Raw genomic sequence first — 26,098 nt, forward strand, 5'->3', positions numbered from 1 at the left:
GAGCAATATGGCCTTTGTCGCTGATGCTTCTAAAATCTAATAATTTATATTTATCGCGTTTACAAATTGAATTTTAATTCTATTAACGGCGATTCTAATAAGCGAAAATAGGAGGAATATTATCCACAGGATATAAAAGTAAAGATTTACACTTTACCTTACCAATTAACAAAATTAAATGATACGTGAAAATCGGAAGAATATTTTTCATAGGTTAATAAAAAGAAAGGAAAGCAACTACACGAAGTATTCCCAGGTGGTCATCGTCCCAATTGCTAACCGGGCCTAATGCTGCTTAACTTCGAGAACCGGGGCCTTTATCCTAGTAAATAAATAGTTGCCTGTTCAGAGTTTTCGTTGCGTTTTTGGTCAATCCACGAACCCAAGTTACTCCCATCTAAAAACTGCCTGGGGCGCGCCTAAAGAAGTTTCACTTCAAAATCACAGACTTTTTTTTTTACCCCATCGCCAATCAAAATTGGTACAAACACTTTGGTAATTCCAAATTCGGACCGAACAACACGCAAAACGAGTTTGAATTGTATATAACTGGTGATGTGGAACGTTGAATATCATTTCTGAAGACCACGCTTCCTTCATCTCGGATCCCGAAATGCGGAATGTTGCACACCAGCAAAGGAGAAGGGGCGTCCACATCTAGAAGAATTACCGAAAAACAATACAGAGTCACCGTATGAAACTCTCTTCCATAGCGACCATGATGGATCCAACAGTACAAACTCAATCACTGTATTCAATAAAAATATCAGCTTTCCAGTACGGCACAGGAAACGGTATCATGTGACAGCCCGTACGAGAGAGAAAAATGAGTCGCATGACCGCCTTCACCAATGCTCGGCGCGGCTTGCAGCAACGGACAGTTTCTTCCTTGTTCTCTTTAACCACTATGTGACCAGTAACATGTAACCGGAGGAATCTGCATCATGTAGATACAGAATTAGCTAACACCCATTGGTATAGCACTTACCTCGGACATACTTTTAAATCTCTGGCCTCCACAGAGTTCTGTGTCACTCACAAAGAATACAACGCGGAGATGGGGAAAACCCCTGGTGCCGTCTCGGATATGCTCTGGCCTTTGTCCAACTCCCTTTCCCATCTGAAGAACAAGATTTAACACTGATTAACGGAGCTCAGTATCAGGGGTTTTTTATGCCGTAGTTCACCTGCAGTTGCTTCGATTTGCATAACGATTCGGCTCATCGGCGGATATATATAACTTGAAAAAAACGAACAGACTTTCAATAATTCTTTTAGATGAGGTTAAAGGAAAGTCAGTTTTAATTTCTTTCTTCCGCTAATATCGTATTCTTATACTACTGTTCAGCGATCGGTACCCGTGAGCCTCGGTAGCGTAGTGCGTAAGGCACGCGCTTGCTGCGTGAAAGACCTGAGATCAAATCCCACGCGGTTGCGTGGAATTTTTTTCTCTGGAAATTTTCGCAGTACTGAGTTAATCGATCTCGGGCCGAGGTAGCAAGGGGGGGTTTTTCCCCCCTTGCCCACAGACAAATTGATCGTTGAACACACACAAATACAGACACCTACACCTATCTCAATTTAAAATATATGCAAATTAGACAATCAGTAAAGCACAGACATACCTCTAGAAACAGCCAAAATTTCTGTTATGAATCTTAACATTACCAACGCATATTCTAAGATACACAACAGAAACATTTCGGAAGCATTTAATTTCCAAATTAAGATATTACTGTAAATGGAAGGAAATTAATATTAAAAAAAAATTGTAACATCTTAGGATATCATCCACTTTTCCACAATTAATACTTCTGATTAGCTGCATGAACATGCTACATGTTCATTACACTTGTAACACTGTAATTAACACGATTATATGTACATAGCGGATTTGCCAGTTTCTGGCTAGGGGCCGCTTGTTGTTTGTGTTAATAAAGACTGAAGGAATATTGTACTATCAATTGTTAGTTAATTAAATTGACTAAATTATGTTCACAAACGCAGTGTACTTACAGTTAATCGTTCTTGTGTTCGTATATTACTATATTCGTTAACTCTGTGATTCTAAACCATCTTTTGACGAACTACCTAGTGAGGGAAGGTAAGGGAAATTCATAGAACTGCTGGATCGCTCCTTGTAAAATGGTAAAAATTTTAGAATCAAACATAGTCCTTGATCTTCCCTTCCCCCACATAAACCCTATGCAAAGTTTGATTATAATGGCTCCAAAAGGATTCGGGGAACTTCTTTAAATAATTTTGAAAGTTATGTGCTTGTGTTTCCTTCGGCGCCATTAATTATTATTCGAGGTATATGCCCAATTAATGTTTAAAGCAGAAGAGTATTCCTGTTCATTCATTAGGATACATTTAAGATTAGAAGGGGAAAAAAAAAAAAACAAGTACATAACAATTTAAAATCAATATTATAATATATATGATACTGTTGCGGTCATGTTTGAAAATAAATGGAAGTCGTATATTATAGTTCAAACATCGTCCAACAGATGGTGGTACAGGGATTGTTCAGTAGGGTAACAGGCAGTTTCGTTAGTAAGGTTAACATTTCATGTCCTGATTTTGCAAAGTAGCAATTTTGCTTTAAACTGAAAAAATCTACAGCAGAAAAGTATGAAATGTTAATGGTGATGAAATAAGTGACGCCGGGTACATCGGATAGTTATAAATTATACCAATGGTCGGCAATAATTTCGATAGATTCTTGTAAACGTTCTCATCACCCTCAGTTTCCAAATACTGTAGGTTAATGACTAAAAACCAAACCCCTGTAGTTGGTTTAATCACCTATTTATTTCTTTTTTCTAGAATATTGTTACGTGCGGAAGAAAGGTTCAGGATGTTTCTGGAAATTTCTCTACCGGTATATACAGGGTGATTCAGGAGGAATAGTGAATATTTTGGGAGGTTATAATATCGATTATTCTGAGTAAAAAAGTTCACATAAACAAGTGTCCAATTCTCAATGGATACAGACATAAAATAAAGTGCAGCCATTATCAACCCACTGCAGGATGGAAGCCTCCTCAACAATTCATGTTGAGGGAAATGGACCATAATCTGCCACGCTGGTCCAGTGCAGGTTGGCAAGATCGACCGTATTCAGCAGTCAGGGGCTTGAACCCCGGTCTACTCAAAGAGCGTGTGCTACTGCCCACTCGGCTACGGAGGCCGTCTGTATCTGCCACAGATACAGACATACATACAGCTCCCTGAATCAGATGTGACCAAGAAGCAGTTATAATTTGACGCTGTTTGGTGTTAGACGTGTTGTTAAGAATGCTGAATATGCCGATATGGTGTTTGTCTGCGGTTTTTGTGGTGGAAGTGCTACTACTGCTTGTAGAGAATACCAGATTCAAGAGTGTTTACACCAAACTGCGTGAGACTGGTACAGTTTGCAGCGCTCATATTTCTTCTGAAGTGCAATTGAACAAAATGTGGATGAAATAGAACACATTGTTCAGTCGATAGAACGCAGCCCTACTATTAGCACACGAAGAATTTCTACGCGTATCGGTGTTCCACAGACAAAGTATGACGAACATTACATTACGCGAGCATATGAAGTTCATAAACTACACCGGGCCAGAAAAAATGTAGCAAATCCTCCTTTGGTGGATAAGTCAAATATCTGTTTATCGCCATTGCACATCATGCTAGTTTGATAAAAATATTTGTGAAAGAAATGGACAAAAAAGGAGAAGGATTTTCCTGTTTGAGGCCAAGATAAAATAGGGAATTTTTGTGGATGCTCAAATTAAACTGCTATTCAAAGATGAAGGATTCACTAAAAAATTAAATTCTACAAAAGTAAGATCATGGAAGGCATTCGAAAACGTCTTCCTGAACTTTTTAAGCAATGACAAATCACAAAATTACAGTGAAATTTGTGGTTGAGCTAATTTTAGCGTACTGAGAATTGGGGATTCAACATGTCTCGTTAAAAACTACATTTCCTACATTCCTATTTAGATTTTTTTCCTGAAAACTTGGGAGCGGTCTCTGATGAACATGAACAAGATGAAAGCTTTTACCAAGATATTTATCAAATGGGAAAATGGAGTCCAAATATGTTGGCAGAGTACTGTCGGAACCTAGCATTAGTAGAGGCATACGAGAGCTTATGCAGCATCAGCCAAAAAAAAAAAACCTTCCATTCGTTCCAAATGCCTGTCCAGCTCAGCCTTAAATTTATTTAGGCTATCAACTTCCACAACAAAACATGGAAATCTGTTCCACCAATCAACTACCCGTTGGCTAAAGGAAATTTCCGCACATCTATTCCACAACTGTCTTTCCTAAATTTGAATATTCATCAGAAATATCTTGCTCGTCCCATTCAAGGTCTAGATCACCTCGCAGGTGCCTACTCTCCAGGCGCTGCAATTTGCAGAACTTAAGCCTTTCTTGATAAGAGCACCCCTTTGTTGCCCTTCTTTGTACTCGTTCTAGCAACTCTACATCCTTCCTTAAATGAGGCCTCCAGACCTGTACACAGTACTCTAGGTGTGGCCTGACCATTGCCTTGTATAACGGGATAATCACCTCTCGGCCCCTGGTAGCAAAATTCCTATATATCATTGACAAGACTATGACCTGCCCTGGCAGCCTGTCTGCACTGCTCAGCGAACTTCATATTTGACTGCACAATTACCCCCACAGGTCTTCTTCATTTTCCACTTCCCTGAGTGTAGTTCCACACAGTTGGTACGTTTCTATTGGGTTATTTTTTTTTATGTAAACCCCAAACACGAGAGGTATTAGAACCTATAGTACTTAGTACCGTGCTTGGGTTGGAGGTTGAGAAGACGAAAGAAGATATTTGTTGACATTGGACTTGAACTTCTGTAATTTTCAGGAAATACGTATGAAGGGAGATTGTTCCAGAAAACGGCAGTTGAATGAATAAACGAGGAAGATGAAAAGTTGGTTCTGTAAGTTTGAAGTTGGACAGTAAATGGATGTTGGCTGGTGGCGGCACGTGTTCGGACTGTTTTGAAAGAGAGAGCGGGAATTATAGAAGCCAATTCAGAAGAACAGTGCCCATGGAAGTATCTGTAGAAGAGGCATGCAGCAGAAACAGTACTTCTATGAGACAGTGAGTGGAGAGACTCTGTTAGAGATGAATCATTAATTAACCTAACTGCCCTCTTCTGAACGGAACCAAGCAGCCTGAGAGAGGTTTTGGGGGCACCACCCCAGATGTGGGAACAATATTCCATGGCACGGCGGATTTGCGATTTATACAGAGTGAGCAGCTGTTTGGAAGAAAAGTAACGCCGAGAGCGAAAGAGAAAACCAAGTTTTTTCGATGCAGAGGAAGCAATATTTGTAATGTGCTTGTGCCAAGAGATATATCATTTTTCCTATAAATCAGAGTGTCACTAAAGATAAGCATAGGAGCAGAAGAATCCTTTTTGCGTGATTAGCATTAGTACAGGCATTTGATGCAAGAAAGTAAGCTTATGCAGCATCAGTCAAAAAAAAAACCACTTCCCTCCCCCTGTTCGTTCGAAATACCTGTCCAGCTGAGCCTTAAACTTATTTAGGCTATCAACTTCCAGATATAAGACAAGACTGAGTTTTAGAAGGATTAAAATCAACTAAGTTGTCTTTGCCCCGCTGGAGAATTACCTGAAGATCAGCATTTAAGGAATTGGTAGCAGATTTTCGAGAAGTTGAAGCTGATTGAGCAGGACAAGGTTTCTCAAAATGGAAAGTGGAATGAAAACTATGGATAGGATTTCCAGTCAATGGAAGAAAGTCATTAATATACAAGAGGAAAAGAGTGGGGGGAAAGAACTGAACCTTGGGGGACATCTGCATTAGTGGAGAAGACAGAGAGCCATGTACCATCACTCTCAGTGAGCGATCACAGAGAAAACTGAATAACCAATTACTAAAAACAGTTGGCAAACCATAAGATGGAATCTTGTTTAGAAGACCTTTATGCCAAACACGATCGAAAGCCTTTGTGATGTCAAGAGCAACTACTTGTCTTTCACCGAACCTTTCCATTGAATTAGTCCATAAATGGGTAACATAAGCCAGAATATCACCAGTGGATCGACACTGACGGAATCCATACTGGCGATCGTTGATCAGATGGAAGGTTTCTAGGTAGTTTACGAGTTGACGGTTAATTTATTTCTCCATTACTTTAGAAAGAGTAGAAGTAATTGCAATGGGACAATAATTGGATGGGAGGGATTTGCCACCGTTTTTAGGAACTGGTTGGATATGAGCAAATTTCCAAGCAGAAGGAAAAACACATTTGGAATAAGAAAGTGAAAACAGGCAGCAAAGAATAGGAGTAAGTTCAGAAGCACAGGTTTTGAGAACAAGTGGAGAAATACCATCTGGACCTGGAGCTTTCTTATCATCAAGATTCGTCAAAATCCTTCTGACATCCTTTTGACGGAAGACCACAGGAGGCATTGAATGGAGCGTGTTGGAAATGGTTGTAGGTGTTTTATCACGATCATTAATACATGAGTTGGAAGAAAAACGGGATGCTAACAGGTCAGCTTTATCCTTGGCTGAAGTGACAACAGAACCATCTTAGTTGGACAGAGGTGGGAGCAGAGATGGGCAAAAGTTGCAGCCAATAGCTTTGGCAAGAGACCAGAATGCTCGGCTACCATTAGGGCAAGAAACAAGTTTTCTACTCTTAGCCTTGTCAAACTCTAGTTTAGACTGATTAATAACTGCTTTACAATTGTTGCGAGCTTTGGTGTAGGCGGAAAATGAAACTGGAGAATTAGAAACAAGCCAATTACGATATGCAACATTCTTCTCTTGAACAGCCTTAGCACATTTATTGGAAAACCAAGGTTTAGATAAAGGACGAGATTTTAAAGTGGCGTGTGGGATAAATGATTCCATTTCTGCAAGAATAATTTCAGTGACACGATCTGATCAAACGTTGACATCAGAAGTTTTGAAATAGTAATCCAACCAAGGAAAAGAAGTCTCGCAGGTCATCCCATTTTGCATTCTTGTAATGCCAAACAACACGAGGTTGGGAATAGCCATGAGATAAAGGTTCCATTGGAGAAGAGACAATCACCAAGTTGTGATCTGAAGTGCCTAAAGGAGCTCTCACTTCGACCGTGTACTTAGAAGGGTTGTTTGTGAGAAAAAGATCAAGCGTATTGGCTGTATGATTAGGATTGTCCGGTATTCTTGTAGGTAAATGAACAATCTATGCTAGGTCATTAGTAATTGCAAAAGCCTCAGCATCTCGACCAACTGGGTCGGTGTGACTAGAAAACGGAAGCCAGCTGGAGTTATGAACATTAAAATCACCAAGGAAGATTATCTCACTGTGAGGAAAGTTGGACTGGAGAAAGTCAAGTTGCAAAGAGAGGAAGTCAAAGAGCTCCAAGTGATTAGTGGAGTTGGGAGAACGATAGAGACAACAGATGAATTTGACACAATGAGGTAGAGGGATTTTAAGCCAGAGAAGATCAAAGAGAGGAGATTCCAAATTGCCAAGTTTCTGACAGGGAATATCACAACGGACATATGCACAAGTACCACCTTTGAGGTGAAAGGAATCATACAGCGAATAATTTGGGCATCAGAGATGAGCAGTAGTTGAATCAATCGATAACTGAGATTCTGTCAGAAAACGTATATGGGGTTTGGTAGACTGCAAGTGGAAATGGACATCGTTAAGATTAGAATTGAGACCACGTATATTTGTGAGATGAATTAGGAAGTGCTTGGGAGGTTTAGATCTTTTCGCAGATAAGCTAGCTTGCTCTATTAGTTTGACAATTCATGGTGTCTTCAATAGTAAGAAAAAGTGAGTGGGACATGCTGTATGAAGTAATGAAATTTTTGGATATGGCGTAGACGTGGTAAGAATATACCCAGATCCTTGACATAACGTGGCCTCGACAATGCCCCCCCCCCCCGCATACACACACTACTCGGACTCCCTCTAGTCACTATCTGGCAGAGTAGAGGTAGCAAGATTATATGCTAGCTGATCCGGAAGCCTCCTAGAGAGTTACCAATAGGTTCGGTCCGGTGTACTAACTAGCGGCCGGCCTGCGAACACCGTTTTAGAACTGTATCCTCGAAATATAAGGAATATTGGATCTCGCCACGATGTTCATCATAACCTCAAAAGTCGTCAATCATACTGCATGATGGAAGAGATAGGGAAGGGTTGACCGGAACTTAGCTCTAGAGACTAAACATGGGTTCTACCACTTCAAGCCTCCAATAAGCAAAGTTGTGGTATTTCACCGGTTGATGAGAGTCATCTACCACCTACCCATATGCAGTACTTTGCATTTGTCAATGTTAAACTTCAGTTGCCACTTCTCAGCCCATTTGCCCAACTTATCTAGATCCCGTTGGAGTAGCACACTGGCTTTACTGTCATTAACAACCCTGCCAACCTTTGACATTAAACCTGATAAATATACATGTCTCCCATACACCTCGTAAAAACCACAAAATAAGTGTTTTGTTATCAAATACACATTTTCGTAAATAGAATAAGGTTAGTAGACCCACTGTTCAACCTTTAGTCCTATTTGTAATATTTTCTTAAAATATATGAAATATTTTATACTATAAACTTAGTTTTTTACTTTAATCCCTTCTCCCTTTGGTGGGTTTAACAGCAACATGGTTGCCATATTACTGTAACATCCACAATTTCGCAACGCAAAATCTACAAAAATCACCCCGAATTTTAAAATGTTTTTTTTTTTCCTTCCTTTGCCAGTGATTTAGACTTTTTAAATGTTCGAATGTTAGCCACTTGATCTAGCTCATCTGATTTTATATATGCAGTAGATTAAAAGCAGGGTGCAGCGTCGGAGTAAGGATGGTGCCCGACCATATTTAAATTTAAGGCCCCTTTAATATATATATACACTGAGTGGACAGAAATCATGGGATACCTACCTAGGAACGGGTAGGCCCACCTTTCGCTCGGATAAGGAGGGTCACACGGCGAGGCATTGAGTCCACTTTTCCTTCATGTGAACTGCATGGACACTTATTTCCATTATGGAGTAAAACTGCTTTCAAACTGACCTTGGATGAATCAATAAAAAGCCTCCACTGCTCGGGGACGTGCTCCAGGTGAAACTCTTTCATTAATTCCTGGATATTGTTACAATAAACTAAAGCACCACCCGTGGCGTAATTGGTGCGTGATGTTAGATTGCCTCTTCCTTTAAAAAGACGAAAGGTTCCAAAGATGTTTTCATCCATGCTTGCTGCACCGCTGTCCATAATTCCGTCGCATTACTGGGTAGAGGATCCTCAGGTCGAAACATCCGAAAGATGCTCCACAGGGTTCATATCAATTGAACGGGGAGGCCATTCCATGGTGGTAAAATCTGCGGAATGCTCTTCCAACCATGTTCTTGTAACCATGGCTCTGTGGGGAGGCGCATTGTCCTGCTGGAAGAGTCCAAATGCCTGTCCAGCTCAGTCTTAAATTTATTTAGATGGTCTGCAAGGATAGACACGTAACTTGGACCATTCAGAGATGCGTCTAGATTTACCAGAGGTCCCAACGTGTGCCAGTACAGCACGCCCCAGACCATTACCGACCGTCCACTTACCTGAACAGTTCCTTGTTGACATGACAGGTGCATATTTTTCCGTCACCCATAAAAAGTATTAGGAATTTGTATCACTACTTTAGAAAATATTTACACTGAGAATGAGACCACCGGTTTGGCCGTAGCGTTAACGGGGCCCTAGCAGGGCGATAAATATAATGACAAAATTTCCAGATTGCAATACCTTATATTTATGTCTGAAATACTGTCTGCGTGAGTAGCACACAGTGGTATGATCACCGGGTGGAAAAGGCCCGGGTTCGAATCCCATAGATGACGCGAGGAACTTTAATGGGCGTTTTTCACTCCGTAGCTGAGTTAGTCGGTCTCAGGCGTAGATATCAAGGTTTTTTCCCTCGCCAGAAACTGGGGTTTTTTCGTCCAGCAACACAGGAAAATCGACCAGAGAGAACACGCAATTTACAGACAAAATACGCACATGGGTATACAAATACTAAAGAACAACGTTCCCCAAACATTATGACCACCCCTATGTCCACGAATGAACGCATCTACGAGCAACGTCACTGATCGGCGCAGCATATACTGCATAGTAGCTGTCAATTCGTTAGTACGATGCCTGTGCAATGGGTTAAAGGAAGGATCTGATGGAGTTTGGATGGAGAATAATTTTCGGCACTAGGAAGGCGGACATGGAGACCACTACAGGTTGACAGTCAAGGTGGAGGACGGTTGTCCTAGAGACGGTTCACGATCCCTCAATTAATGGCAGACTGCAACCAGGGCGCCAGCAGACGCCCCCTCACGGATAGGCCTATGGAGTTGGTTGGTCGTTGGATTTTATTGGCGCATTACCCTATGGAGTAGACAACCTGTTTATGTGATCATGTTGATCGTCATCGGCACTGGAGCATCATTCTTGGACATTGGAAAAGAGTCGCCTGATCTGATGAAACAAGGTTCCATCTTCATCATGCCGATGGACGGTGCGTATTCGAGCAGGTGAACAGCTGCAACCGTACTGCACGGTTGGACAAATAACAGGTCGCTGGTATTATAGTTTGGAGAATTTTTTCATGGACACTACCCCCCCCCCCTCCCCACTGAACACACCGTCACCGTCAGATTCTACCCTGATATTTTTTTCGGACCAAGTATTGCCATACATGGTGACCGTGTATCCAAATAGCACTGGACTCTTTCAGCAAGACAACACCCCGTGTCACAAGGTCCACATTGTGCAAGAATAGTTCGAGGATCATATCCAAGCATTTCGTGTGCTCCTCTGGCCACCAGAAAACTCCGACATCAATCCCATGGAATTTAATTTGTGGAATGCGTTAGTAAGCATCATTTTCCAGTCCACGCTCGTGCCTTGCTCCGTTGCCGAAACCCAGGATGTCCTTCTCTCCAGCTGGTCCAGGATACTTCAGGACACCTGCGGTCGATCTTGTGGAGTCGATGTCACGCCGTGTGCAAGCGGTTATCAGGGTGAAAGGCGGCCCAGCACGCAGTTAGTTCGTTAGTCATAATGTTTTGGCTCATGGGTATATGTCAATGACATCGCTCCTAATATAAACAGAAACTCCATGAATTTCAATGTCATTTCCAAGTAAAGTTTAATAAAACATATCAATTTAATTATTTTCTAATTATTATCATCTATTATTTAATTCATTTACATATTGAATATTACTATTACATAATCAATAAAATAAATAATGGTTCTATTGGGTGGCGAAGATGATTGTTTTTCATAGTGTATTGATTCGATTCTATTTTGGAAATGTGATAAGCTGAAGTATGGACACATCGATTTCTGCGTCTCTGCGTCAAATATCGTATTGTAGTAGAAACCCCAGCTGGTAGAAAAAAAAAGAACAATGCTTAGGCGTGTTCGTTTGGGGAGCCGAGAAGAGAGTATACGTCATTTGTAAGTCCGGGAAGTATCTTTATCCATACACATCTGATGAAAATATCGACTATGGGATCGATAATCAACAGACTACAGATTGATGATGACCATAAAGATAGTCAGATCCCATACTGTTTGTTTGGGAAAGGAGGGTGATCACCGGATGACATCATTTCAGATTTAAAATGTTTCAGGGGCAGTAACAGAAGGTGATAATAAAGAATCTCTGCCGCCTCGGTCGAATCTTTCAACAACGGCTGGTTAGAGGCATCTGAAATTTATATATTTACTTTGTGCACGTAAATATGGAAGTTTCGGGCATGTGTTTTTATATACTGGTATATGGAATATTTGCAACTGCTTTTGTATGCATGACCATACAAAAGCAGTTGCCGGGTTTATGTATACCGATTAATGTATACATTAATTTGCAGTAGTATTATAAATGCAAATTAATTCAGTTTATATCCTATATTTTTATAAAACATACAGATAGACTACTGACTTTTAATTTGAATTATCGCAATGACAGCGTCGTTAAGAGTTCAATTTAGGTTCATCAGAACCACGATATCCAACTTCCTGTTTTTGTACAGCGTGTTCGGATACTCTTTTCTTGATTGCCTGTTAGCTTTTTTTTTTTTTTTTTGGTAGTTGTTGGCGCATCGGCTTCTGTGGCCATAGTGCACCTCCCAAGGTTTTTGCAGTACTTTGATCCAAGCCCGAGGCGGGATTCGAACCCGTGACCTTTGGGTTGCCAGGCAGGCACTTTACCCACCTGGCTAGCCCGGTCGGCTGCCTGTTAGCAATCAAGAAAAATGTTGAAATCGTAAAACTGTATTCTTTCTGTGGAACCAACGATTCGCACTCTAACTGGAATTCAGCGCGGATCATAGTGTAATCTGTACGTCACCTCATGAAAATTGAAGCAACTGGCTGCATCTGCAAGAGGCAAAGGAGTGGGAGGCTACTTGGGTAAGCAAGGGAAAATTACAGTCAAATGATCTTGGAACATGCTGTGAAATGCGGTCGTGGTAGGTTATATGGAAACGACAACACTTCTACATTTCTATGCACATGATGGTTCCAATAACCATTATCTACAAAACAAGATTATATTCACTAGTAAAGTAGTAAAATTTGTCTACAGTCATCCTATACATAACAGTTTTCAGTTATATCACAATCTGACATTTGTAGATTGGGAAGAAACTGTGCACAGTGTAGGTGTGGTCGATTTTGATAATTTCAGGAAAAAAATTAATTATTACTAAATTCTGATTAAGTATAGAAATTTATAATTAAATTGAAGATATCAACTGATATATATATATATATATCTGTCTTGCCATGCTGCTGGCATTATTTTTATTTAATTATCATTCAATTATATATATATATATATATATATATACTTGTTTTGTTATTACAAATAATTTTAGGCTTTAAATATTAATAATTTTAATAACTTTAGCAGGTTTTATAATACATTCATGTTGATCCATTTCACCCGCGCAGGTGAAATGGATATTATGCTTACTGGAGTGGTGAATTCGATCACAGCTGTATTTTTCGCTATACTATACAATTTAAATTTACCTGTGGCTCCTACGTAGTATTCATGAAACCTTTATTTGCACAACAAGTATGGATGGTACTGCCAAACTTTTTCCGCAGTATCATTTTTCGTCTTTTTACATTTTTTCTTTGGTAATTCTGTTTCATTATTTTTCATTTTACACCCCTTACATGTGTTTTTTTTTTTATCCATAAACTACTAGGCCTGTCTGTTTCACTGAGAATAGTAAAATTGGAACATTTGATTTACTCTTTAGAATTTTTTCAATGAAAATGATGCTAATTCTTTCAGCGATGCCGAGGCTTCTCATTTGTTGATGCTAATGTAGGTCTGGCAACGCTTTTATTATTTTCTCCTTCTGGGCTTGAGAAACTGTAATGGTGCTAGTTGGTTTTATAGCAAATCTTTTGAGTGGCTAGATCTCTGGAACTCTGAATCACGAGACAGCATTCCAAACTGCTGTAATTTCTAAATCTTGGAAATAACTTTAAAAGACATACACATATTCGATTCATTTTAAACAAAATGAACGAAAGGCTTAGACTGATCCAATTCACTACCATTTACCCTATTCTTTTCATTAGAATCTTTATAAATGCGTAGTCTATTGAGTGATGTTTCCTTCTTTCAGATTTAGTTATCTGAATTATATTCCAGAATTATTAAATAACAAAATAAATAACTTTCTTGTTTATACTCCGGGATGACTACACGGACAGAGGAGTTTAAATTAATCATAGCTCAAAACCCTTTCGATTTTGATCCATAATTTTTAACTTTTCTTTAAATAAACATGATTTATTTCATATTCTCATTCCAATAAGTCCTTGAGTGAGAAAATTTTATTCAAATTAAATCTTTCAGTTCATTTCGTTTGAAAATGGAAAGCTCAGATTTGATAATTTATTTCTCTATTTTAAAGGTAAAGGATAAAATCGTTTTGTGGTTCACTATAATCTTTAGTGTCTGGTTCTCATTTCAAAAGCCGGCCAGTGACATTTCATTAACCTACTGTGATGCAAACACAGGACTAAATCAGGCAGCAAAGAATGTCGTTGAATACCGGATCAAGGAACTCATCAACTGCTCCCGATAGAACAGTAATTCTCTTTTTTTTATTTAAAAAAAAAAAAAAAAAAGAAGCACTGCTTTCTTACCACATCTTCAGTTTTCTCTCCTGAAAGGATCGTTACACTAGTTAATTAAATGGATCACTTCGAACAAAACTGGAACTGGTCCAGATGAGACTACGACAGAAGCAGCGCGACTTATCAAGAATAGTTTTGGCAAAATTTTTCGGGCAAACTCATTTTTAACTTAGTGTGTCTAGACATCCCTCTGGTAATTACCACAGGACATGCTCGCAAATTACATCTTACCTAAATCATCTGTTTCGGCTGTTATAAGTTCCCTGACACCTCTACGACACGCGCTTCTTTGATGAGGTCACGAAATTTTCGCTTACACCAGATTTCATGTGGCTCAGTTCAAAAGTGAATTACAGTTCCCAAATGTCAACTGTCTGTAATAAACAAACAACGGGGCTGGTGAACTTTTGACGATGATGTGCGGTAGAAGCGTAATCTTTTAGCTTTCCACAGAGATATTGCGACACCATAAGCAGCATCTAAATCGATACTGTAGAGAACAATTGCTCCATCTTCGAAATCCCTGTGCTGGCTGACATTCTAATACTAACCTTAAGGATTTTTTCAGCTGTTTAATGATTTTCATGATGACTGTGGATAGCACGCATTCACTGCATCGTTGTTGCTGACAGACTGCAAATTTAAAACTCGGTATCATTATCGTATATCGACGTACACGATAATGATATTAGAACATAAAAGCGGATTTTTTTTTTTTTTTTTTTTTTGTAGTATCTCCTATCACCAAGTTAGAAGTTTCGTTCATTAGTATCTAATTCGCAAAGTTCTGTTTTGTTCAAGAGCTGGGATTTTAACTTAAAATCATTGGATCTATGGCATTAAGTACTATATGTATTCGAATTTACTTTTATTTTACAGGTACCTATTTAAATTTTTTTCCATTGTTACATCATCTAATGTGGTCAGCATTCCTCCAATATAAACTCTAATCTACTTATATATATATTAAAGGGGCCTCAAATTTAAACATGGCCGGGGGCCTCTTTCATCCTTAATCCGGCCCTGGAGACTTTACAAAAATACAATACAGTACTAACCAATACATGAGAATCTGTGAATTACTTTATTTCGAAAAAATGTTCAGATTACACCCAGATGCTCCAATAAAACCTCTAACTTGGATCCGTTTATTGACACAACATGCGAAAGAATTCACTGTCGTTTTACGACAGATTTAGGATAAGTTCGCAACACACAGTTACGTTTGATCGCAGTTAAGTAAGGTAAGTTATGACAGGGAAAAATTGTCCTAGTGTTTCAAGAGAGGTTTTGAGGTATATAAGAATCTGCCCTGATGTCAAGGTGTTGCTTTTCTCAACGTTTGAAAGGAATTCCTTACGTTTGCTTGATAGAACCAGAGAAGAAGTCAGCTAAGGCATCAGAAAAGAGAACATATCGTGTTTTTTTTATCTTTAATAAAAGATGAATGTTTCAGGTGATTGCGTTTTTCGAGGCGATGCGATTTTTATAAATTACTTCATCTTTAGTGAGGCAACAAGTAAGCCAATTAATCTCTATCTTGATGCTTTGGTAATCAACAAGTTCTGTATTTCGATAATTCTTAGTCACTGGCGTTAATAGTTTATATCATCTATCTTCGAATTCTGTTACGAAAACAAATCCAAGCATGGCTCTTTCCCGTTAATTTTCATGCTGACTGCAAACCATAATTTAATGCATAAGGACAAATAAGTGGTTCTCTATGAGCATGTTCAGTTCTTATATTCTTATAGGATATGGTTGTTAAATGATAAACTGTATAAATTCGGCCTGATCAATACACCTCTCTGTTTTTGTGGAGAGGCCGAGAGTTGGAGCCATGTTTTGTATGACTGTCCACAATATTTGGACATCAGGACAGAATTTGAAACTACTGTGGGAACAATTTCTCCTGGTCAAGAGACTAAACTTAACTCCGTTTAATCTGAAGGCGAAAATTTCTGCTGACATGAATGTCTTTGGATAGGTCCAGTGTGTTGTGAAAATTGAGTAGACAACTAATAATTTATATTAAGAATATATTGTATAAATATTTTATGAAGACAGTGCATAAGAGTTAAGTGAAGGGAAGTGTTAAAGAATTTCAAGTTCTATTGTTTTTTTTTTTTTTTTTTTGTCTCAAACTGAGATCCTTAGCGTCCTACCTACTGGAACTGGCCCACCTTCCCGTGGTGTAGACGAGTACTCAGAAGCAGCTTTCCAAGTGATTGCTGCTCCTGGGTAGCTAAGCGGCCAGCACAAACAACACATCACTACATGTCTGGCTCATTTTTACAATCTGTAAAATTACAGTGACACGAGGTGGATTTGAACTAACTTTCTAGCAGCCGCCCTTAACAATAACACATGTCCACATGCAAAGCATAATGGTTTGCAATCAGAAGAGGTCAGATAACTTTTTCTAACTTTACACATCAGTTTATGAAGTTATTACTCTCTGTGACGAATACCTTCGTATTTTTCACATCCTTCAACGGGAGGGTGCATGTGCTTTCCGGCGTTCGTCACTCAAGTTTAAATTTGCTTTTGATTACCTTTTTTAATACTTATATCACATTTAAAATAAATATAGCCATTAAGTCGCAAATAAAATTCGTTTCTTAGTATTTCATTGAGTGCCACATTCCAATAAATGCGATTTGTGCTTATATTTCTTTGTGCGTAACTAAAGAAATATGCAGTCTGAATTTTCGATGCATGTATAAACAAGGCTGAAGTTTCTCGTTATTACTAACGCCCGGCAAGAATGCTTGTCATGTACGCTATCTCAAAACGAACAATTTCCTTTCAAATTCTGAAACATGAGAAAAGGAAAGCCTTGAGCAATTTTTAAGACTATGCCCTGCCATCACGAAGGGCGTCGAGAGAGATAGCGCAAGTTCTGCGACAGACAGCCTCACCGGGCTGCCCCGCCGTTCTCCGTTTGGGGCTCGGATTCCAATTTTGCATCCCTTTCACAATGTTCGGGTCAGCCAGGAGCGGATTAAGGTCGGTTGAGGCCCCGGGCGCAGAAGAAAATATTGGGCCCCTTAAAAAAAAGAGGGGAGACAGGGAAAATAAAAATACACGTTAACCAATTTTTTAAATAAATAAAAAATATTATGTACTATTAATGTTTTATTTCCAATAAAAGTTGAATATATAATACATGTATAATATAATTAATAATAGCATTATAATAATCACAAAGTTTTGAACTAATATGTTCAACTAATTTGTTTGGGTTTTGCGTGGGCCCTTCAGAAGTCGGGGCCCAGGGCGCGCCCGCCGTAAAATCCGCCTCTGGGTCAGCTGACACCTCTTGAAGCGAGTGGCCATCTCATCAGATAGAGAGAAGACAGTAAACATTAATCATCCCCCCACGCACACTTCCAATTTATTAGACCTTGACCCTCCAAGTGTTAAATGATGCAACAACTCCACTGAATGTTACTGATACTCGATAATTTTGCGTAATTATTTTATTAGTCATCTAACTATCATAACTTAAAATAAACAAGTGAAAAGATAGTTCTCGTTGTAGTTATTAGTAATAACTCTCTTTTTCACTGGCGGTTCCCCTGTGCAGCTAATTATTATTAAGTTCGAGGTCGCACATTGTGACTTTTATCGCACTGAGACATCTACTACTTCGCTTTTCTCGGTACTGAATTTTATCGTTACACAATAGGCGGCCTTTTAGCCTTACTCTACGTATGCATTTTGTGTTACTGTACCACACTTACAGTCGCCAGGGAAACCACCTTGCCTCATTCGCCTTTTATCTTGTTGTTATTTGTTGTCAACCAAGCCATGTGTTGGAAATGCAGCCATGGAGACTAACATCAATACACGCAAGGCTTGACACGTGTCGTACAAAGTATGCACTGTTCCGAAACAGCTGTTATTTGCGTTGGACAGATGTAAAAGTGCTGCCCTCTGATGACCGAAAATGCAATATTTTCCATTTCAAGAAAACAGCGTTATTAATCTAGAAACATTGTAATGGAAATATTTTAAACTTTCGGGAATTCATTCGTGATATATTATTATTAATTCTTGTTCTCATCGCCCGTGGCTTGTTTGATAAGGTTATATAATTATTTACAACGACAGCATTATATGAAAGGAGAGGGAAAATTTTATAACCAATACATTTCGCATTAAATCCTAGGAGAGGATTTAATACGAAGTAATAATGCTTAAAAAAATACTTTTCTTGAAAGTTAGTTGAGGCGTAGTTCACTCACGCTCACGGGGAAAGTTCGTCCATTAATGAATTAAACCATGATATTACAGTAACCATATAATATTAAGTAATGTTAAATTTCATACGACTAAGTACTTTACTGTTATTAATTTCATAACTTCTCTCAACTTTCATTCTACCTATTGGCAGTCACTAACGTCTACAGATGGAATTACATTGTAATGAATTCACAGCAATTATTTCAGCAAAATTAAAATCGCATTAATTCTCTTATGGCAAGTACAAACCTTTTTTTTTTTTAATGCATAAATAAATATGCAAAAAAAAACCCTCCGTAATAACAGAACTATCAAGATTATTTATCATTTAACAGAACTGAAAAATATGTTATTTAAAGTTTTTATTCTATTTTAATAAAAAAATTATTACCTTATTAAGTAATTTTAAAAAATAATTAATATTCAAGCAAGCACAATGAATTTTTTGAAATAGTTAATTTACAAATAACTAATTTCGGTTAATAACAGATAAACTAAAATCTATTATTCAAAAAAAAAAAAAAGTAAGCAAAAACCGACATCAAAATAAGTGATATCGGCTTCAGTGCTTGAATGCCTTACTACTTCGAAACGAAAGTGATGGAGCGTATAATAGGACCTTTCCTTTTTCTTTACAAAGCCGTCTGTTCGCTTAAGCGAAAACGAGCAATACTGTCCGGCTTGATTTATTAAATTAATTTAGAAGAACAGATATTTCTGGTCTGAGGGACTAGAACGCAGCTGAAGCGTATAATCAAAGAAATATCAGGTAATTAAGCTTAACAACTATAAGCGAAAACTTAAAGCAACTGATTTATACAGCACAAATGCAAATCGAAAATTAGGGTTGTCGCTGTCATGTCAGAAGCAGCAACTAGCTAGTAATTAAATATGACCCAAGGGGTGGGAAAAAAGTATGACATCAATTAAAACTCAGATAAGAAAAAAAACAGAGAGGAATACTGGGGTTAAATACACAGCAACATCTGGGTAGGATGAATATCAGAAAGTCGTGGAAAGTGAACTGAATAACAGTGGGAAGTTGCTTGTTTTTATTTATTTTTTTCTTTTTTGAATAATATGGAGTTTTTAACACTAGTACGTTACTGATCTTCAAAGAAGTTTAATATTACATTGTAGATATTCTTACAAACAGCTCTTCCATTCAGGTTATAAATTAGAAAGAAAATATTCTTGTTATTTGACACTACTAATTTCCGTTACTACCCGATTTTTCTATTCGAGATTTCGGCTTAATGCGGAAGGTACCAGGTACTGAGCAGTTCCTGCGCGATCGATGAAAAAATTAGGAAGCAGACCATGGAATACAGTCAGGAAGAAAACATTACCTGCTACACATAAACAGAGAATAAGTCAAGGGACGACATTCAAATCACTCGACAGTAATCAAATTAGAGATAAATTAATGTGACCTGATAGCGACCCATTGTGAACTTATAAGTTCAATACATCCTTCCACACTACACCAAACCGATCACCACAGTTGCAGAACGATTCAATTAGGAAGGTTGATTACCTCGGCATCTGGTGTAACTAACTGCTACCCCGGACATGAGGGGATGCATGAAAAAAAAAATTCTACATGTCTGACGCGAAAACATTTTAATGGCGAAATATTACTAGAGATAATTCAACTGAAAAGTATACACATTCGACGAGGATAAAATGTATATCTCTGCAACAGAACCACTGAATTTAGAAGGAAGAACTTAGTGTTCAGGTAAAAGAATGGTATTTTTTTTTTTTTTTTTTTTTTTTACAAAAGATGTAAAAGGACCCTAAAGTTTATAAACTCCACGTAATTTCCTGTGGATGTTATGGCATGCTGCTTGTAATCCCCTCACATCGGTACACCTATACAATTTTATTTATCTACTATTAACTTCCGTATTAAGTAAAATATTAATCTTTATTGTACGTAAAGATACGATACAATATACCGATCACAGTATGCTTCCAGGGGTTTCACATAGATAAGTACGTGTTTACCTCGCTTAACGACATTTTAAATAAATGATTATGTAATGGTACTCTTCGTATTGTGTATTTTAATATTAAGGCAGAGATTGTTCTTGAGCCTTTATTTATTTTTTTTTTTTCGCTGCACGAAAATCTGATGGAACCAATATCCGCCTTGCATCCCCAGAATGTAAGTAACTGCAAGAGGCTGATGAGGAAAATAGATTCTACTCATTTCAGTTCTGTTTTCCAACTCTTTTACTGAAACTGTGTTTAATTTCCCTCTGGCTAACAATTTCAGTAAATTTTCCCAAGCAGCACATTGTTTCCCAACCAAAACAGTGGGTTGCTGTGCAAGAGAGCCAATAGAACTAAAACCACGAGGTCAGTTTACTTAGCGGGAGGGAAAATCCCGAATTCTGTGGAGAAAAACCATATTGATTCGCCTGAAATCAGCTTTCATTAATCTTCGTATGGTAAACGTTTTCATAGACAGTTGCAATAAATAATAAGCCGTATAGCGCACACTAAATAATTTTAACATATCCGTGAACTGTTAATCCCCCACAAGATACGGTCTTCATTAATTTATTCAAAAAAACCTCTTTATGTAAAGCACCCTTAATTAATGCGCCATAGAGATCATATTCGCAGCACTCGGTCATTAGTTTAAATAAAAGTATATAATCAACATAAGCTGAACGGACGTGTCAGTAAAGTGCTCAAACAGAACTGCAAAAACCATATTAAAAATTTCTGGAGCAGCTATAACCTTTTCTCCGAAAACGGTTCTATCATATCGGCTGCGCACATCTGAAACCAAATTGATGCTTCTAAATGTGCGTTTCCTTCTTTCTAGAGTAGTTATTATAATGAGAAATGCACTTCTGTCTACATAATCTTACGTTCACTTCAAAGCGAAGAGTAAATTCATATTAGGCCGATAATGTATTATATGTAAAGCTCATTATTAAGCAATAAGCATTAATTAACTTACAGTTTATTAGGAGGGAACCAACCCCAGATTTCAGATGCTCTTCCGCTTCAATTGTTTATTAACTCAGAAGATATATGTCGTACATCGGACGTACGAGTTGACTACGCATCATTTAAACCTTTACTTGAGTAATTCACTGTTTACCTCATGCATCTTGCAGAAACTGCCATCAAGTGGAAATTGTCGGATATAGAGAAGTCCTTATACTCGCTCTCTGAGGATGGTCCAGTAGGAGCTGACACATATCGAAGGAGAGGAGAAACCTAGGTATAATAAAGCCTACTCCTTTCATTAGGAAGCGAGTCCCTACCACTCGCTATTTTTCTGCACTTAAGGCCTGCTATAGCTAAATAAGAACCGTCTTGCTTAACTAATATTGTATAAAACACTAGCGTGAGGTTATTTGTTTTAGTAATACATGTCATACAAGTATATGCCCTCCCCAAATTTATAATTCACATTGCATATTTAAAATGTCTTGTATGCAGCACACTGCCTTCCAAAAAGTATCTGAACATCCCTATTTTCATAGTCCATTGCATCATAACTACAGAAAGGAATGCCTCAAGAACTGTTACCAACTATTGAACCTGTGACGATCATCTACACCTGGACCTTTTGCCTGCTGCATTATTTATTTATATATATATATTATTTTTTTAAACTCTGATGTCTATTGCTATAAACTTCATTTATTTGAAGCGTATGTAAGTTCAATTATGTAAATATCTCAGGTCGAGCACGCATGTACTCTTGTACATGTGGTTCCTCGCACATCAGTATGTAAATCTCTCACCCTCCTGGCACACTGCCGTCCCGGGGTGATCCACAGTTTCTTGTGGTTAATAAACGGATAATAATAATAACAACGGATATAAGGAGCGTATGAGCCACAAGAGTTAGTTATTCTCGTCACGGCACATTAAACTAAGGTGATCAATTTCGATTATCGGCTGTCACAATCTGGTTTGCCAATTTGTAATGCTGACATCTTACACCATTCAAACTCGACCGTCGGTGATGTCATGAAACAGAAGGTGTCAATTCCACCGCTGTCTAGCAAAATACAGGAAGAGGACGGAAGCTCACTCCTGTGATCAGAAGATGCTTGAAACGGCAGTAAGACAATTTCGTCAGACAACAGAGGATGGCATGTTGTGTTACATTGCAACTTTCGATCCATAGCCTTTTTAAATTTGATATATCAAACTACAAATGTAGCAGTCGTCATGATGGCTTGCGGACTCTCTCCGTATTGAAAACCATCCTTCTAATGTTAACCTACAACTACTACAGCAGAAATGAAGTGTTCACAATTTCTCTTAATCAGCCACAGGCAAAGCACGGTTTAGGTACTCTGAACTCCGGTGCGCATATTTTTATAGACCCTAAAAATAAGATAACGGAAACTCCTGAACGACCAACAGTAATTGCATTGTTCTGGGAAGCCGCTAACTTGGAACCCTGCATCAACTGGGTCACTACACCTCTGTAAATTCGGCCTTGGCCACAGGTATTACAAAATATGTTTCATATTCACTGCAAAAACTTGGTCGATGTTATGCATTACCTGCTTCCGACTTATGTAATAACCACAAACATAACAGAATGAAACTGGACATAACTTCCTCCTAATCTTCATTTGGTAGCCATACCAAACTGTAAAGGGAAAAATATATATATACATTAGACGAATACTACAGGCCTTTTGTGCAGGGTACTTCAATTAAAAGACACCGGAGTCTTCTCGCTTATTTTTCAGTTTAGGCGTTTTGCCGTCTGGACCTTCTGAAGTGAAACTTCTTTAAGCGCACTCCCGGCAGTTTTCAGATGGAAGTAGCTTGCGTTCGTGGATTGACAAAAATCGCAACGAAAATGCGACCGTTGCCATAAGTAAACACATTACAGGCACACTGAACAGCCAATCGTGCGACAATCGAACAGTCTCGTGCGACTACCTGAAGTTAAGCAGCGTTTGGTCCGGTTAGTAATTGGGAGGGTGACCCCATGGGAATGCCAGGTGTAATTGCCTTTTTCTTTTTTTGTTAACCTCTGGAAAATATTCTTCCGATTTTCACGTATCGTTTAATTTTGTTAATTGGTAAGGTAATAAAGTGTAAATCTGTGCTTTATATATTTACTTTTATAGCCTGTGGATAATATTCCTCTTATTTTTGCTTATTAGAATCGCCGTTAATGGATTAAAATTCAACAATTCGTACACGTGATCACAATGACCGGCGCTTACTACATATCGTACAGTGAACGGTATCTTGTTATGGAGTAAAGTGATTTGATCGTACAGTGAACCAATCGTAAAGCGTGAGGGGTCCACTGTAGTGAGCGTTGTAAGACGTATAGAGCACGCATATGTGCAATGCGACCACCGAAATCACCCCCATTGAGTATAAAGGAGAGATCTAAGCTATTTCAACAGCGGAAGAAATTACAGCGTGAGATGGAGTTGAAAAATAAGCCGGAGAAGGTCCATCCACTATCTTCAGAGTCTTACATCTCCCTAGAAACGTTAAAGTGAATTTGGAAGGAGTCATGGAAGTTGATAACCACAACAGTTGTAGTGTGAATGCATATAGAAGGCAGTTTTACCCATATAAAGAACAAGTTAAAGAGCTGAACAGCGAGCATCACATACAACCACTCTGTTTGTTACGTTTCTCTTTACTCAAATCGGCTTACGTTCATTTCAAAAATACATCAATGACGTATTTAGGTGATCGGACAATGTCTTTCCATTATGAAAAAAGAGAGGTTGATTTTGTAAAACAAATCTGCAAACGATGAAGATAACAGCCGCTTGTACGTTTATACGAACACACCTAAAATGGATGCACGCAAGTCCTACGATTACCACCAAAATGCGAAATCCACAGACGGTATTAGAATAAGTAATTAGTTCAATTTTGAAAACCGAAGTCAAAACACAGACTACGTGAACTCAAAATGCGAAAATATTCTTTTTCTAAGGCTATGTACATAACGAATCCGTAATAAACGTCTTTGTAAAATACAAGACTGTCTACCTTTTATTTCATTAAAAACACGTGAAATATCTCTAGTTATTTCGTTCCTGTGAGACTTCATGAAAACGAAAATACCAGTTTGGGATTTCCTTTCTAACATCAAAGAAATTCATAATTCTTCTGTACCATAACTTCAAGCTTTTAAATCTAATCCGACCGTGGAAAAAAGCATGGCAATTGATAAGTGTGCCAGTGCAGATTCAGTTGCCGCTGAATAAACTCAAAATCTTCTTATTGAAGCCTAAGTTTCTCTGCTTATAAACGTTGGATTAGGACTTTCGTGTCACTAAAGTGATCCTCAACCCAAACTGATTAAAGATTAAGGCATCGTCATGCACATTACTCGCATTCCCTTGCACTCTACCAACATTAACAAAATGAACAGACAATAATAACAGTCATTTCAGCAGTTCTGGAGTCCTGAGCAGACGTTACCACGAACTCAGGAAATGAATGACAACTCTCTTTCATGCAAGAATAATACTGCATCGTTTCCTGAACAGTGGCGCTAAGTATGAAGCTTCGCGAATCCACGTATCATCCTCTAAGAAATACAAATAAAGTTACAACAGGGAAATAAAAACAAACGCACTTTTGCAACTTTTCACTTCTTCCAAATGAAACGCAGAAAGTTCCAAAAAAATTCTAAAAACAAAAGTGGCGACGTAAACCCTAAAAATCAGGTGTATTTTCAGGTTATGCAGAGAGAAAGAAATTTTAATTCTTATATGTACTCCAAGGAACGCAGAACTAAATGGTTATGCTTCTTTTGACGATAACGGCTCCTCATTTAAAATGGCAAATGTTCTCGGTTCCGTTCTCGGCATGAGGTTGCATTAAAGTAGCTGATTCAAGCCGCTAGACGAAGCACTCAAGAGTGCTTACAAGAATCTCGTCTTCTTGTTACACTTTCCAGCCTTTCCTTACACACCGTTTTATACCTTTTCTGTATATATTAAAACGCTTCGTCTTATCTTTCGTAACTGTTTCTTTCTTTTTAAATTATCGTCATTATTCACCTCTTTGTTTACGGTGTCATCTGCTTCCATCAGCTCTCCCTCCTTCACTTCTTTTCCCTATTGTTCTTTTACTTTCTTTCTCTCTTTAGCTTATAATTTCCTACTCTCACTCATTCACTTTGTGCACAGTAAAAACAACGTAAGCTGGTGGTAGTGGAGGTTAATTGTCTTTGGAGGATGCTTTGTTGGGGATCCCTAAAATCTTGCACTTGAGCAACTGTGTCTGGCTGCTACCTTAATCTTTAACGATGCAAATCAGTTATCTTGTTACTGTCTTTCTTCCTACGATACGATTTTTACTTGAAAATCGCAATACTAAATTATCAGGTTTGTAAAGGACAACACGTGGAGTATTAATTATAATTAAATAAGACATTTTCTTTAAGAAATTACTTTACTAAATCGTAAACGTGAGATAAAGTTTTGCAAATTTTCCTAATTCTGTAGAGTACCACAAACCCCACGTTGTGTGATTCAGTTGTAAGAAGGGCGCATTCAATTAATGAGAGGCTCCGTCCCGGTTCGATGATATAATTCTACAGTAGAATCCAGCAACCTCGTAATATTAATTTATTTTGGCACTACAGGTT

The 26,098-nt window shown here is 38.3% G+C and overlaps 1 protein-coding gene across 3 annotated transcripts in view; it reads left to right on the forward strand.

Annotated features, from left to right (window-relative positions):
- The window catches only part of LOC150084435 (dual specificity tyrosine-phosphorylation-regulated kinase 4-like), a 268,389-nt gene that overhangs the window by 65,533 nt on the left and 176,758 nt on the right, over window positions 1-26,098 (forward strand). The gene's annotated exons all lie outside the window — the stretch shown is intronic.

This window comes from Mastigoproctus giganteus, chromosome 6 (assembly GCF_048544385.1).
Source record: "Mastigoproctus giganteus isolate SK-2022 chromosome 6, ASM4854438v1, whole genome shotgun sequence".
Taxonomy (NCBI): domain Eukaryota; kingdom Metazoa; phylum Arthropoda; class Arachnida; order Uropygi; family Thelyphonidae; genus Mastigoproctus; species Mastigoproctus giganteus.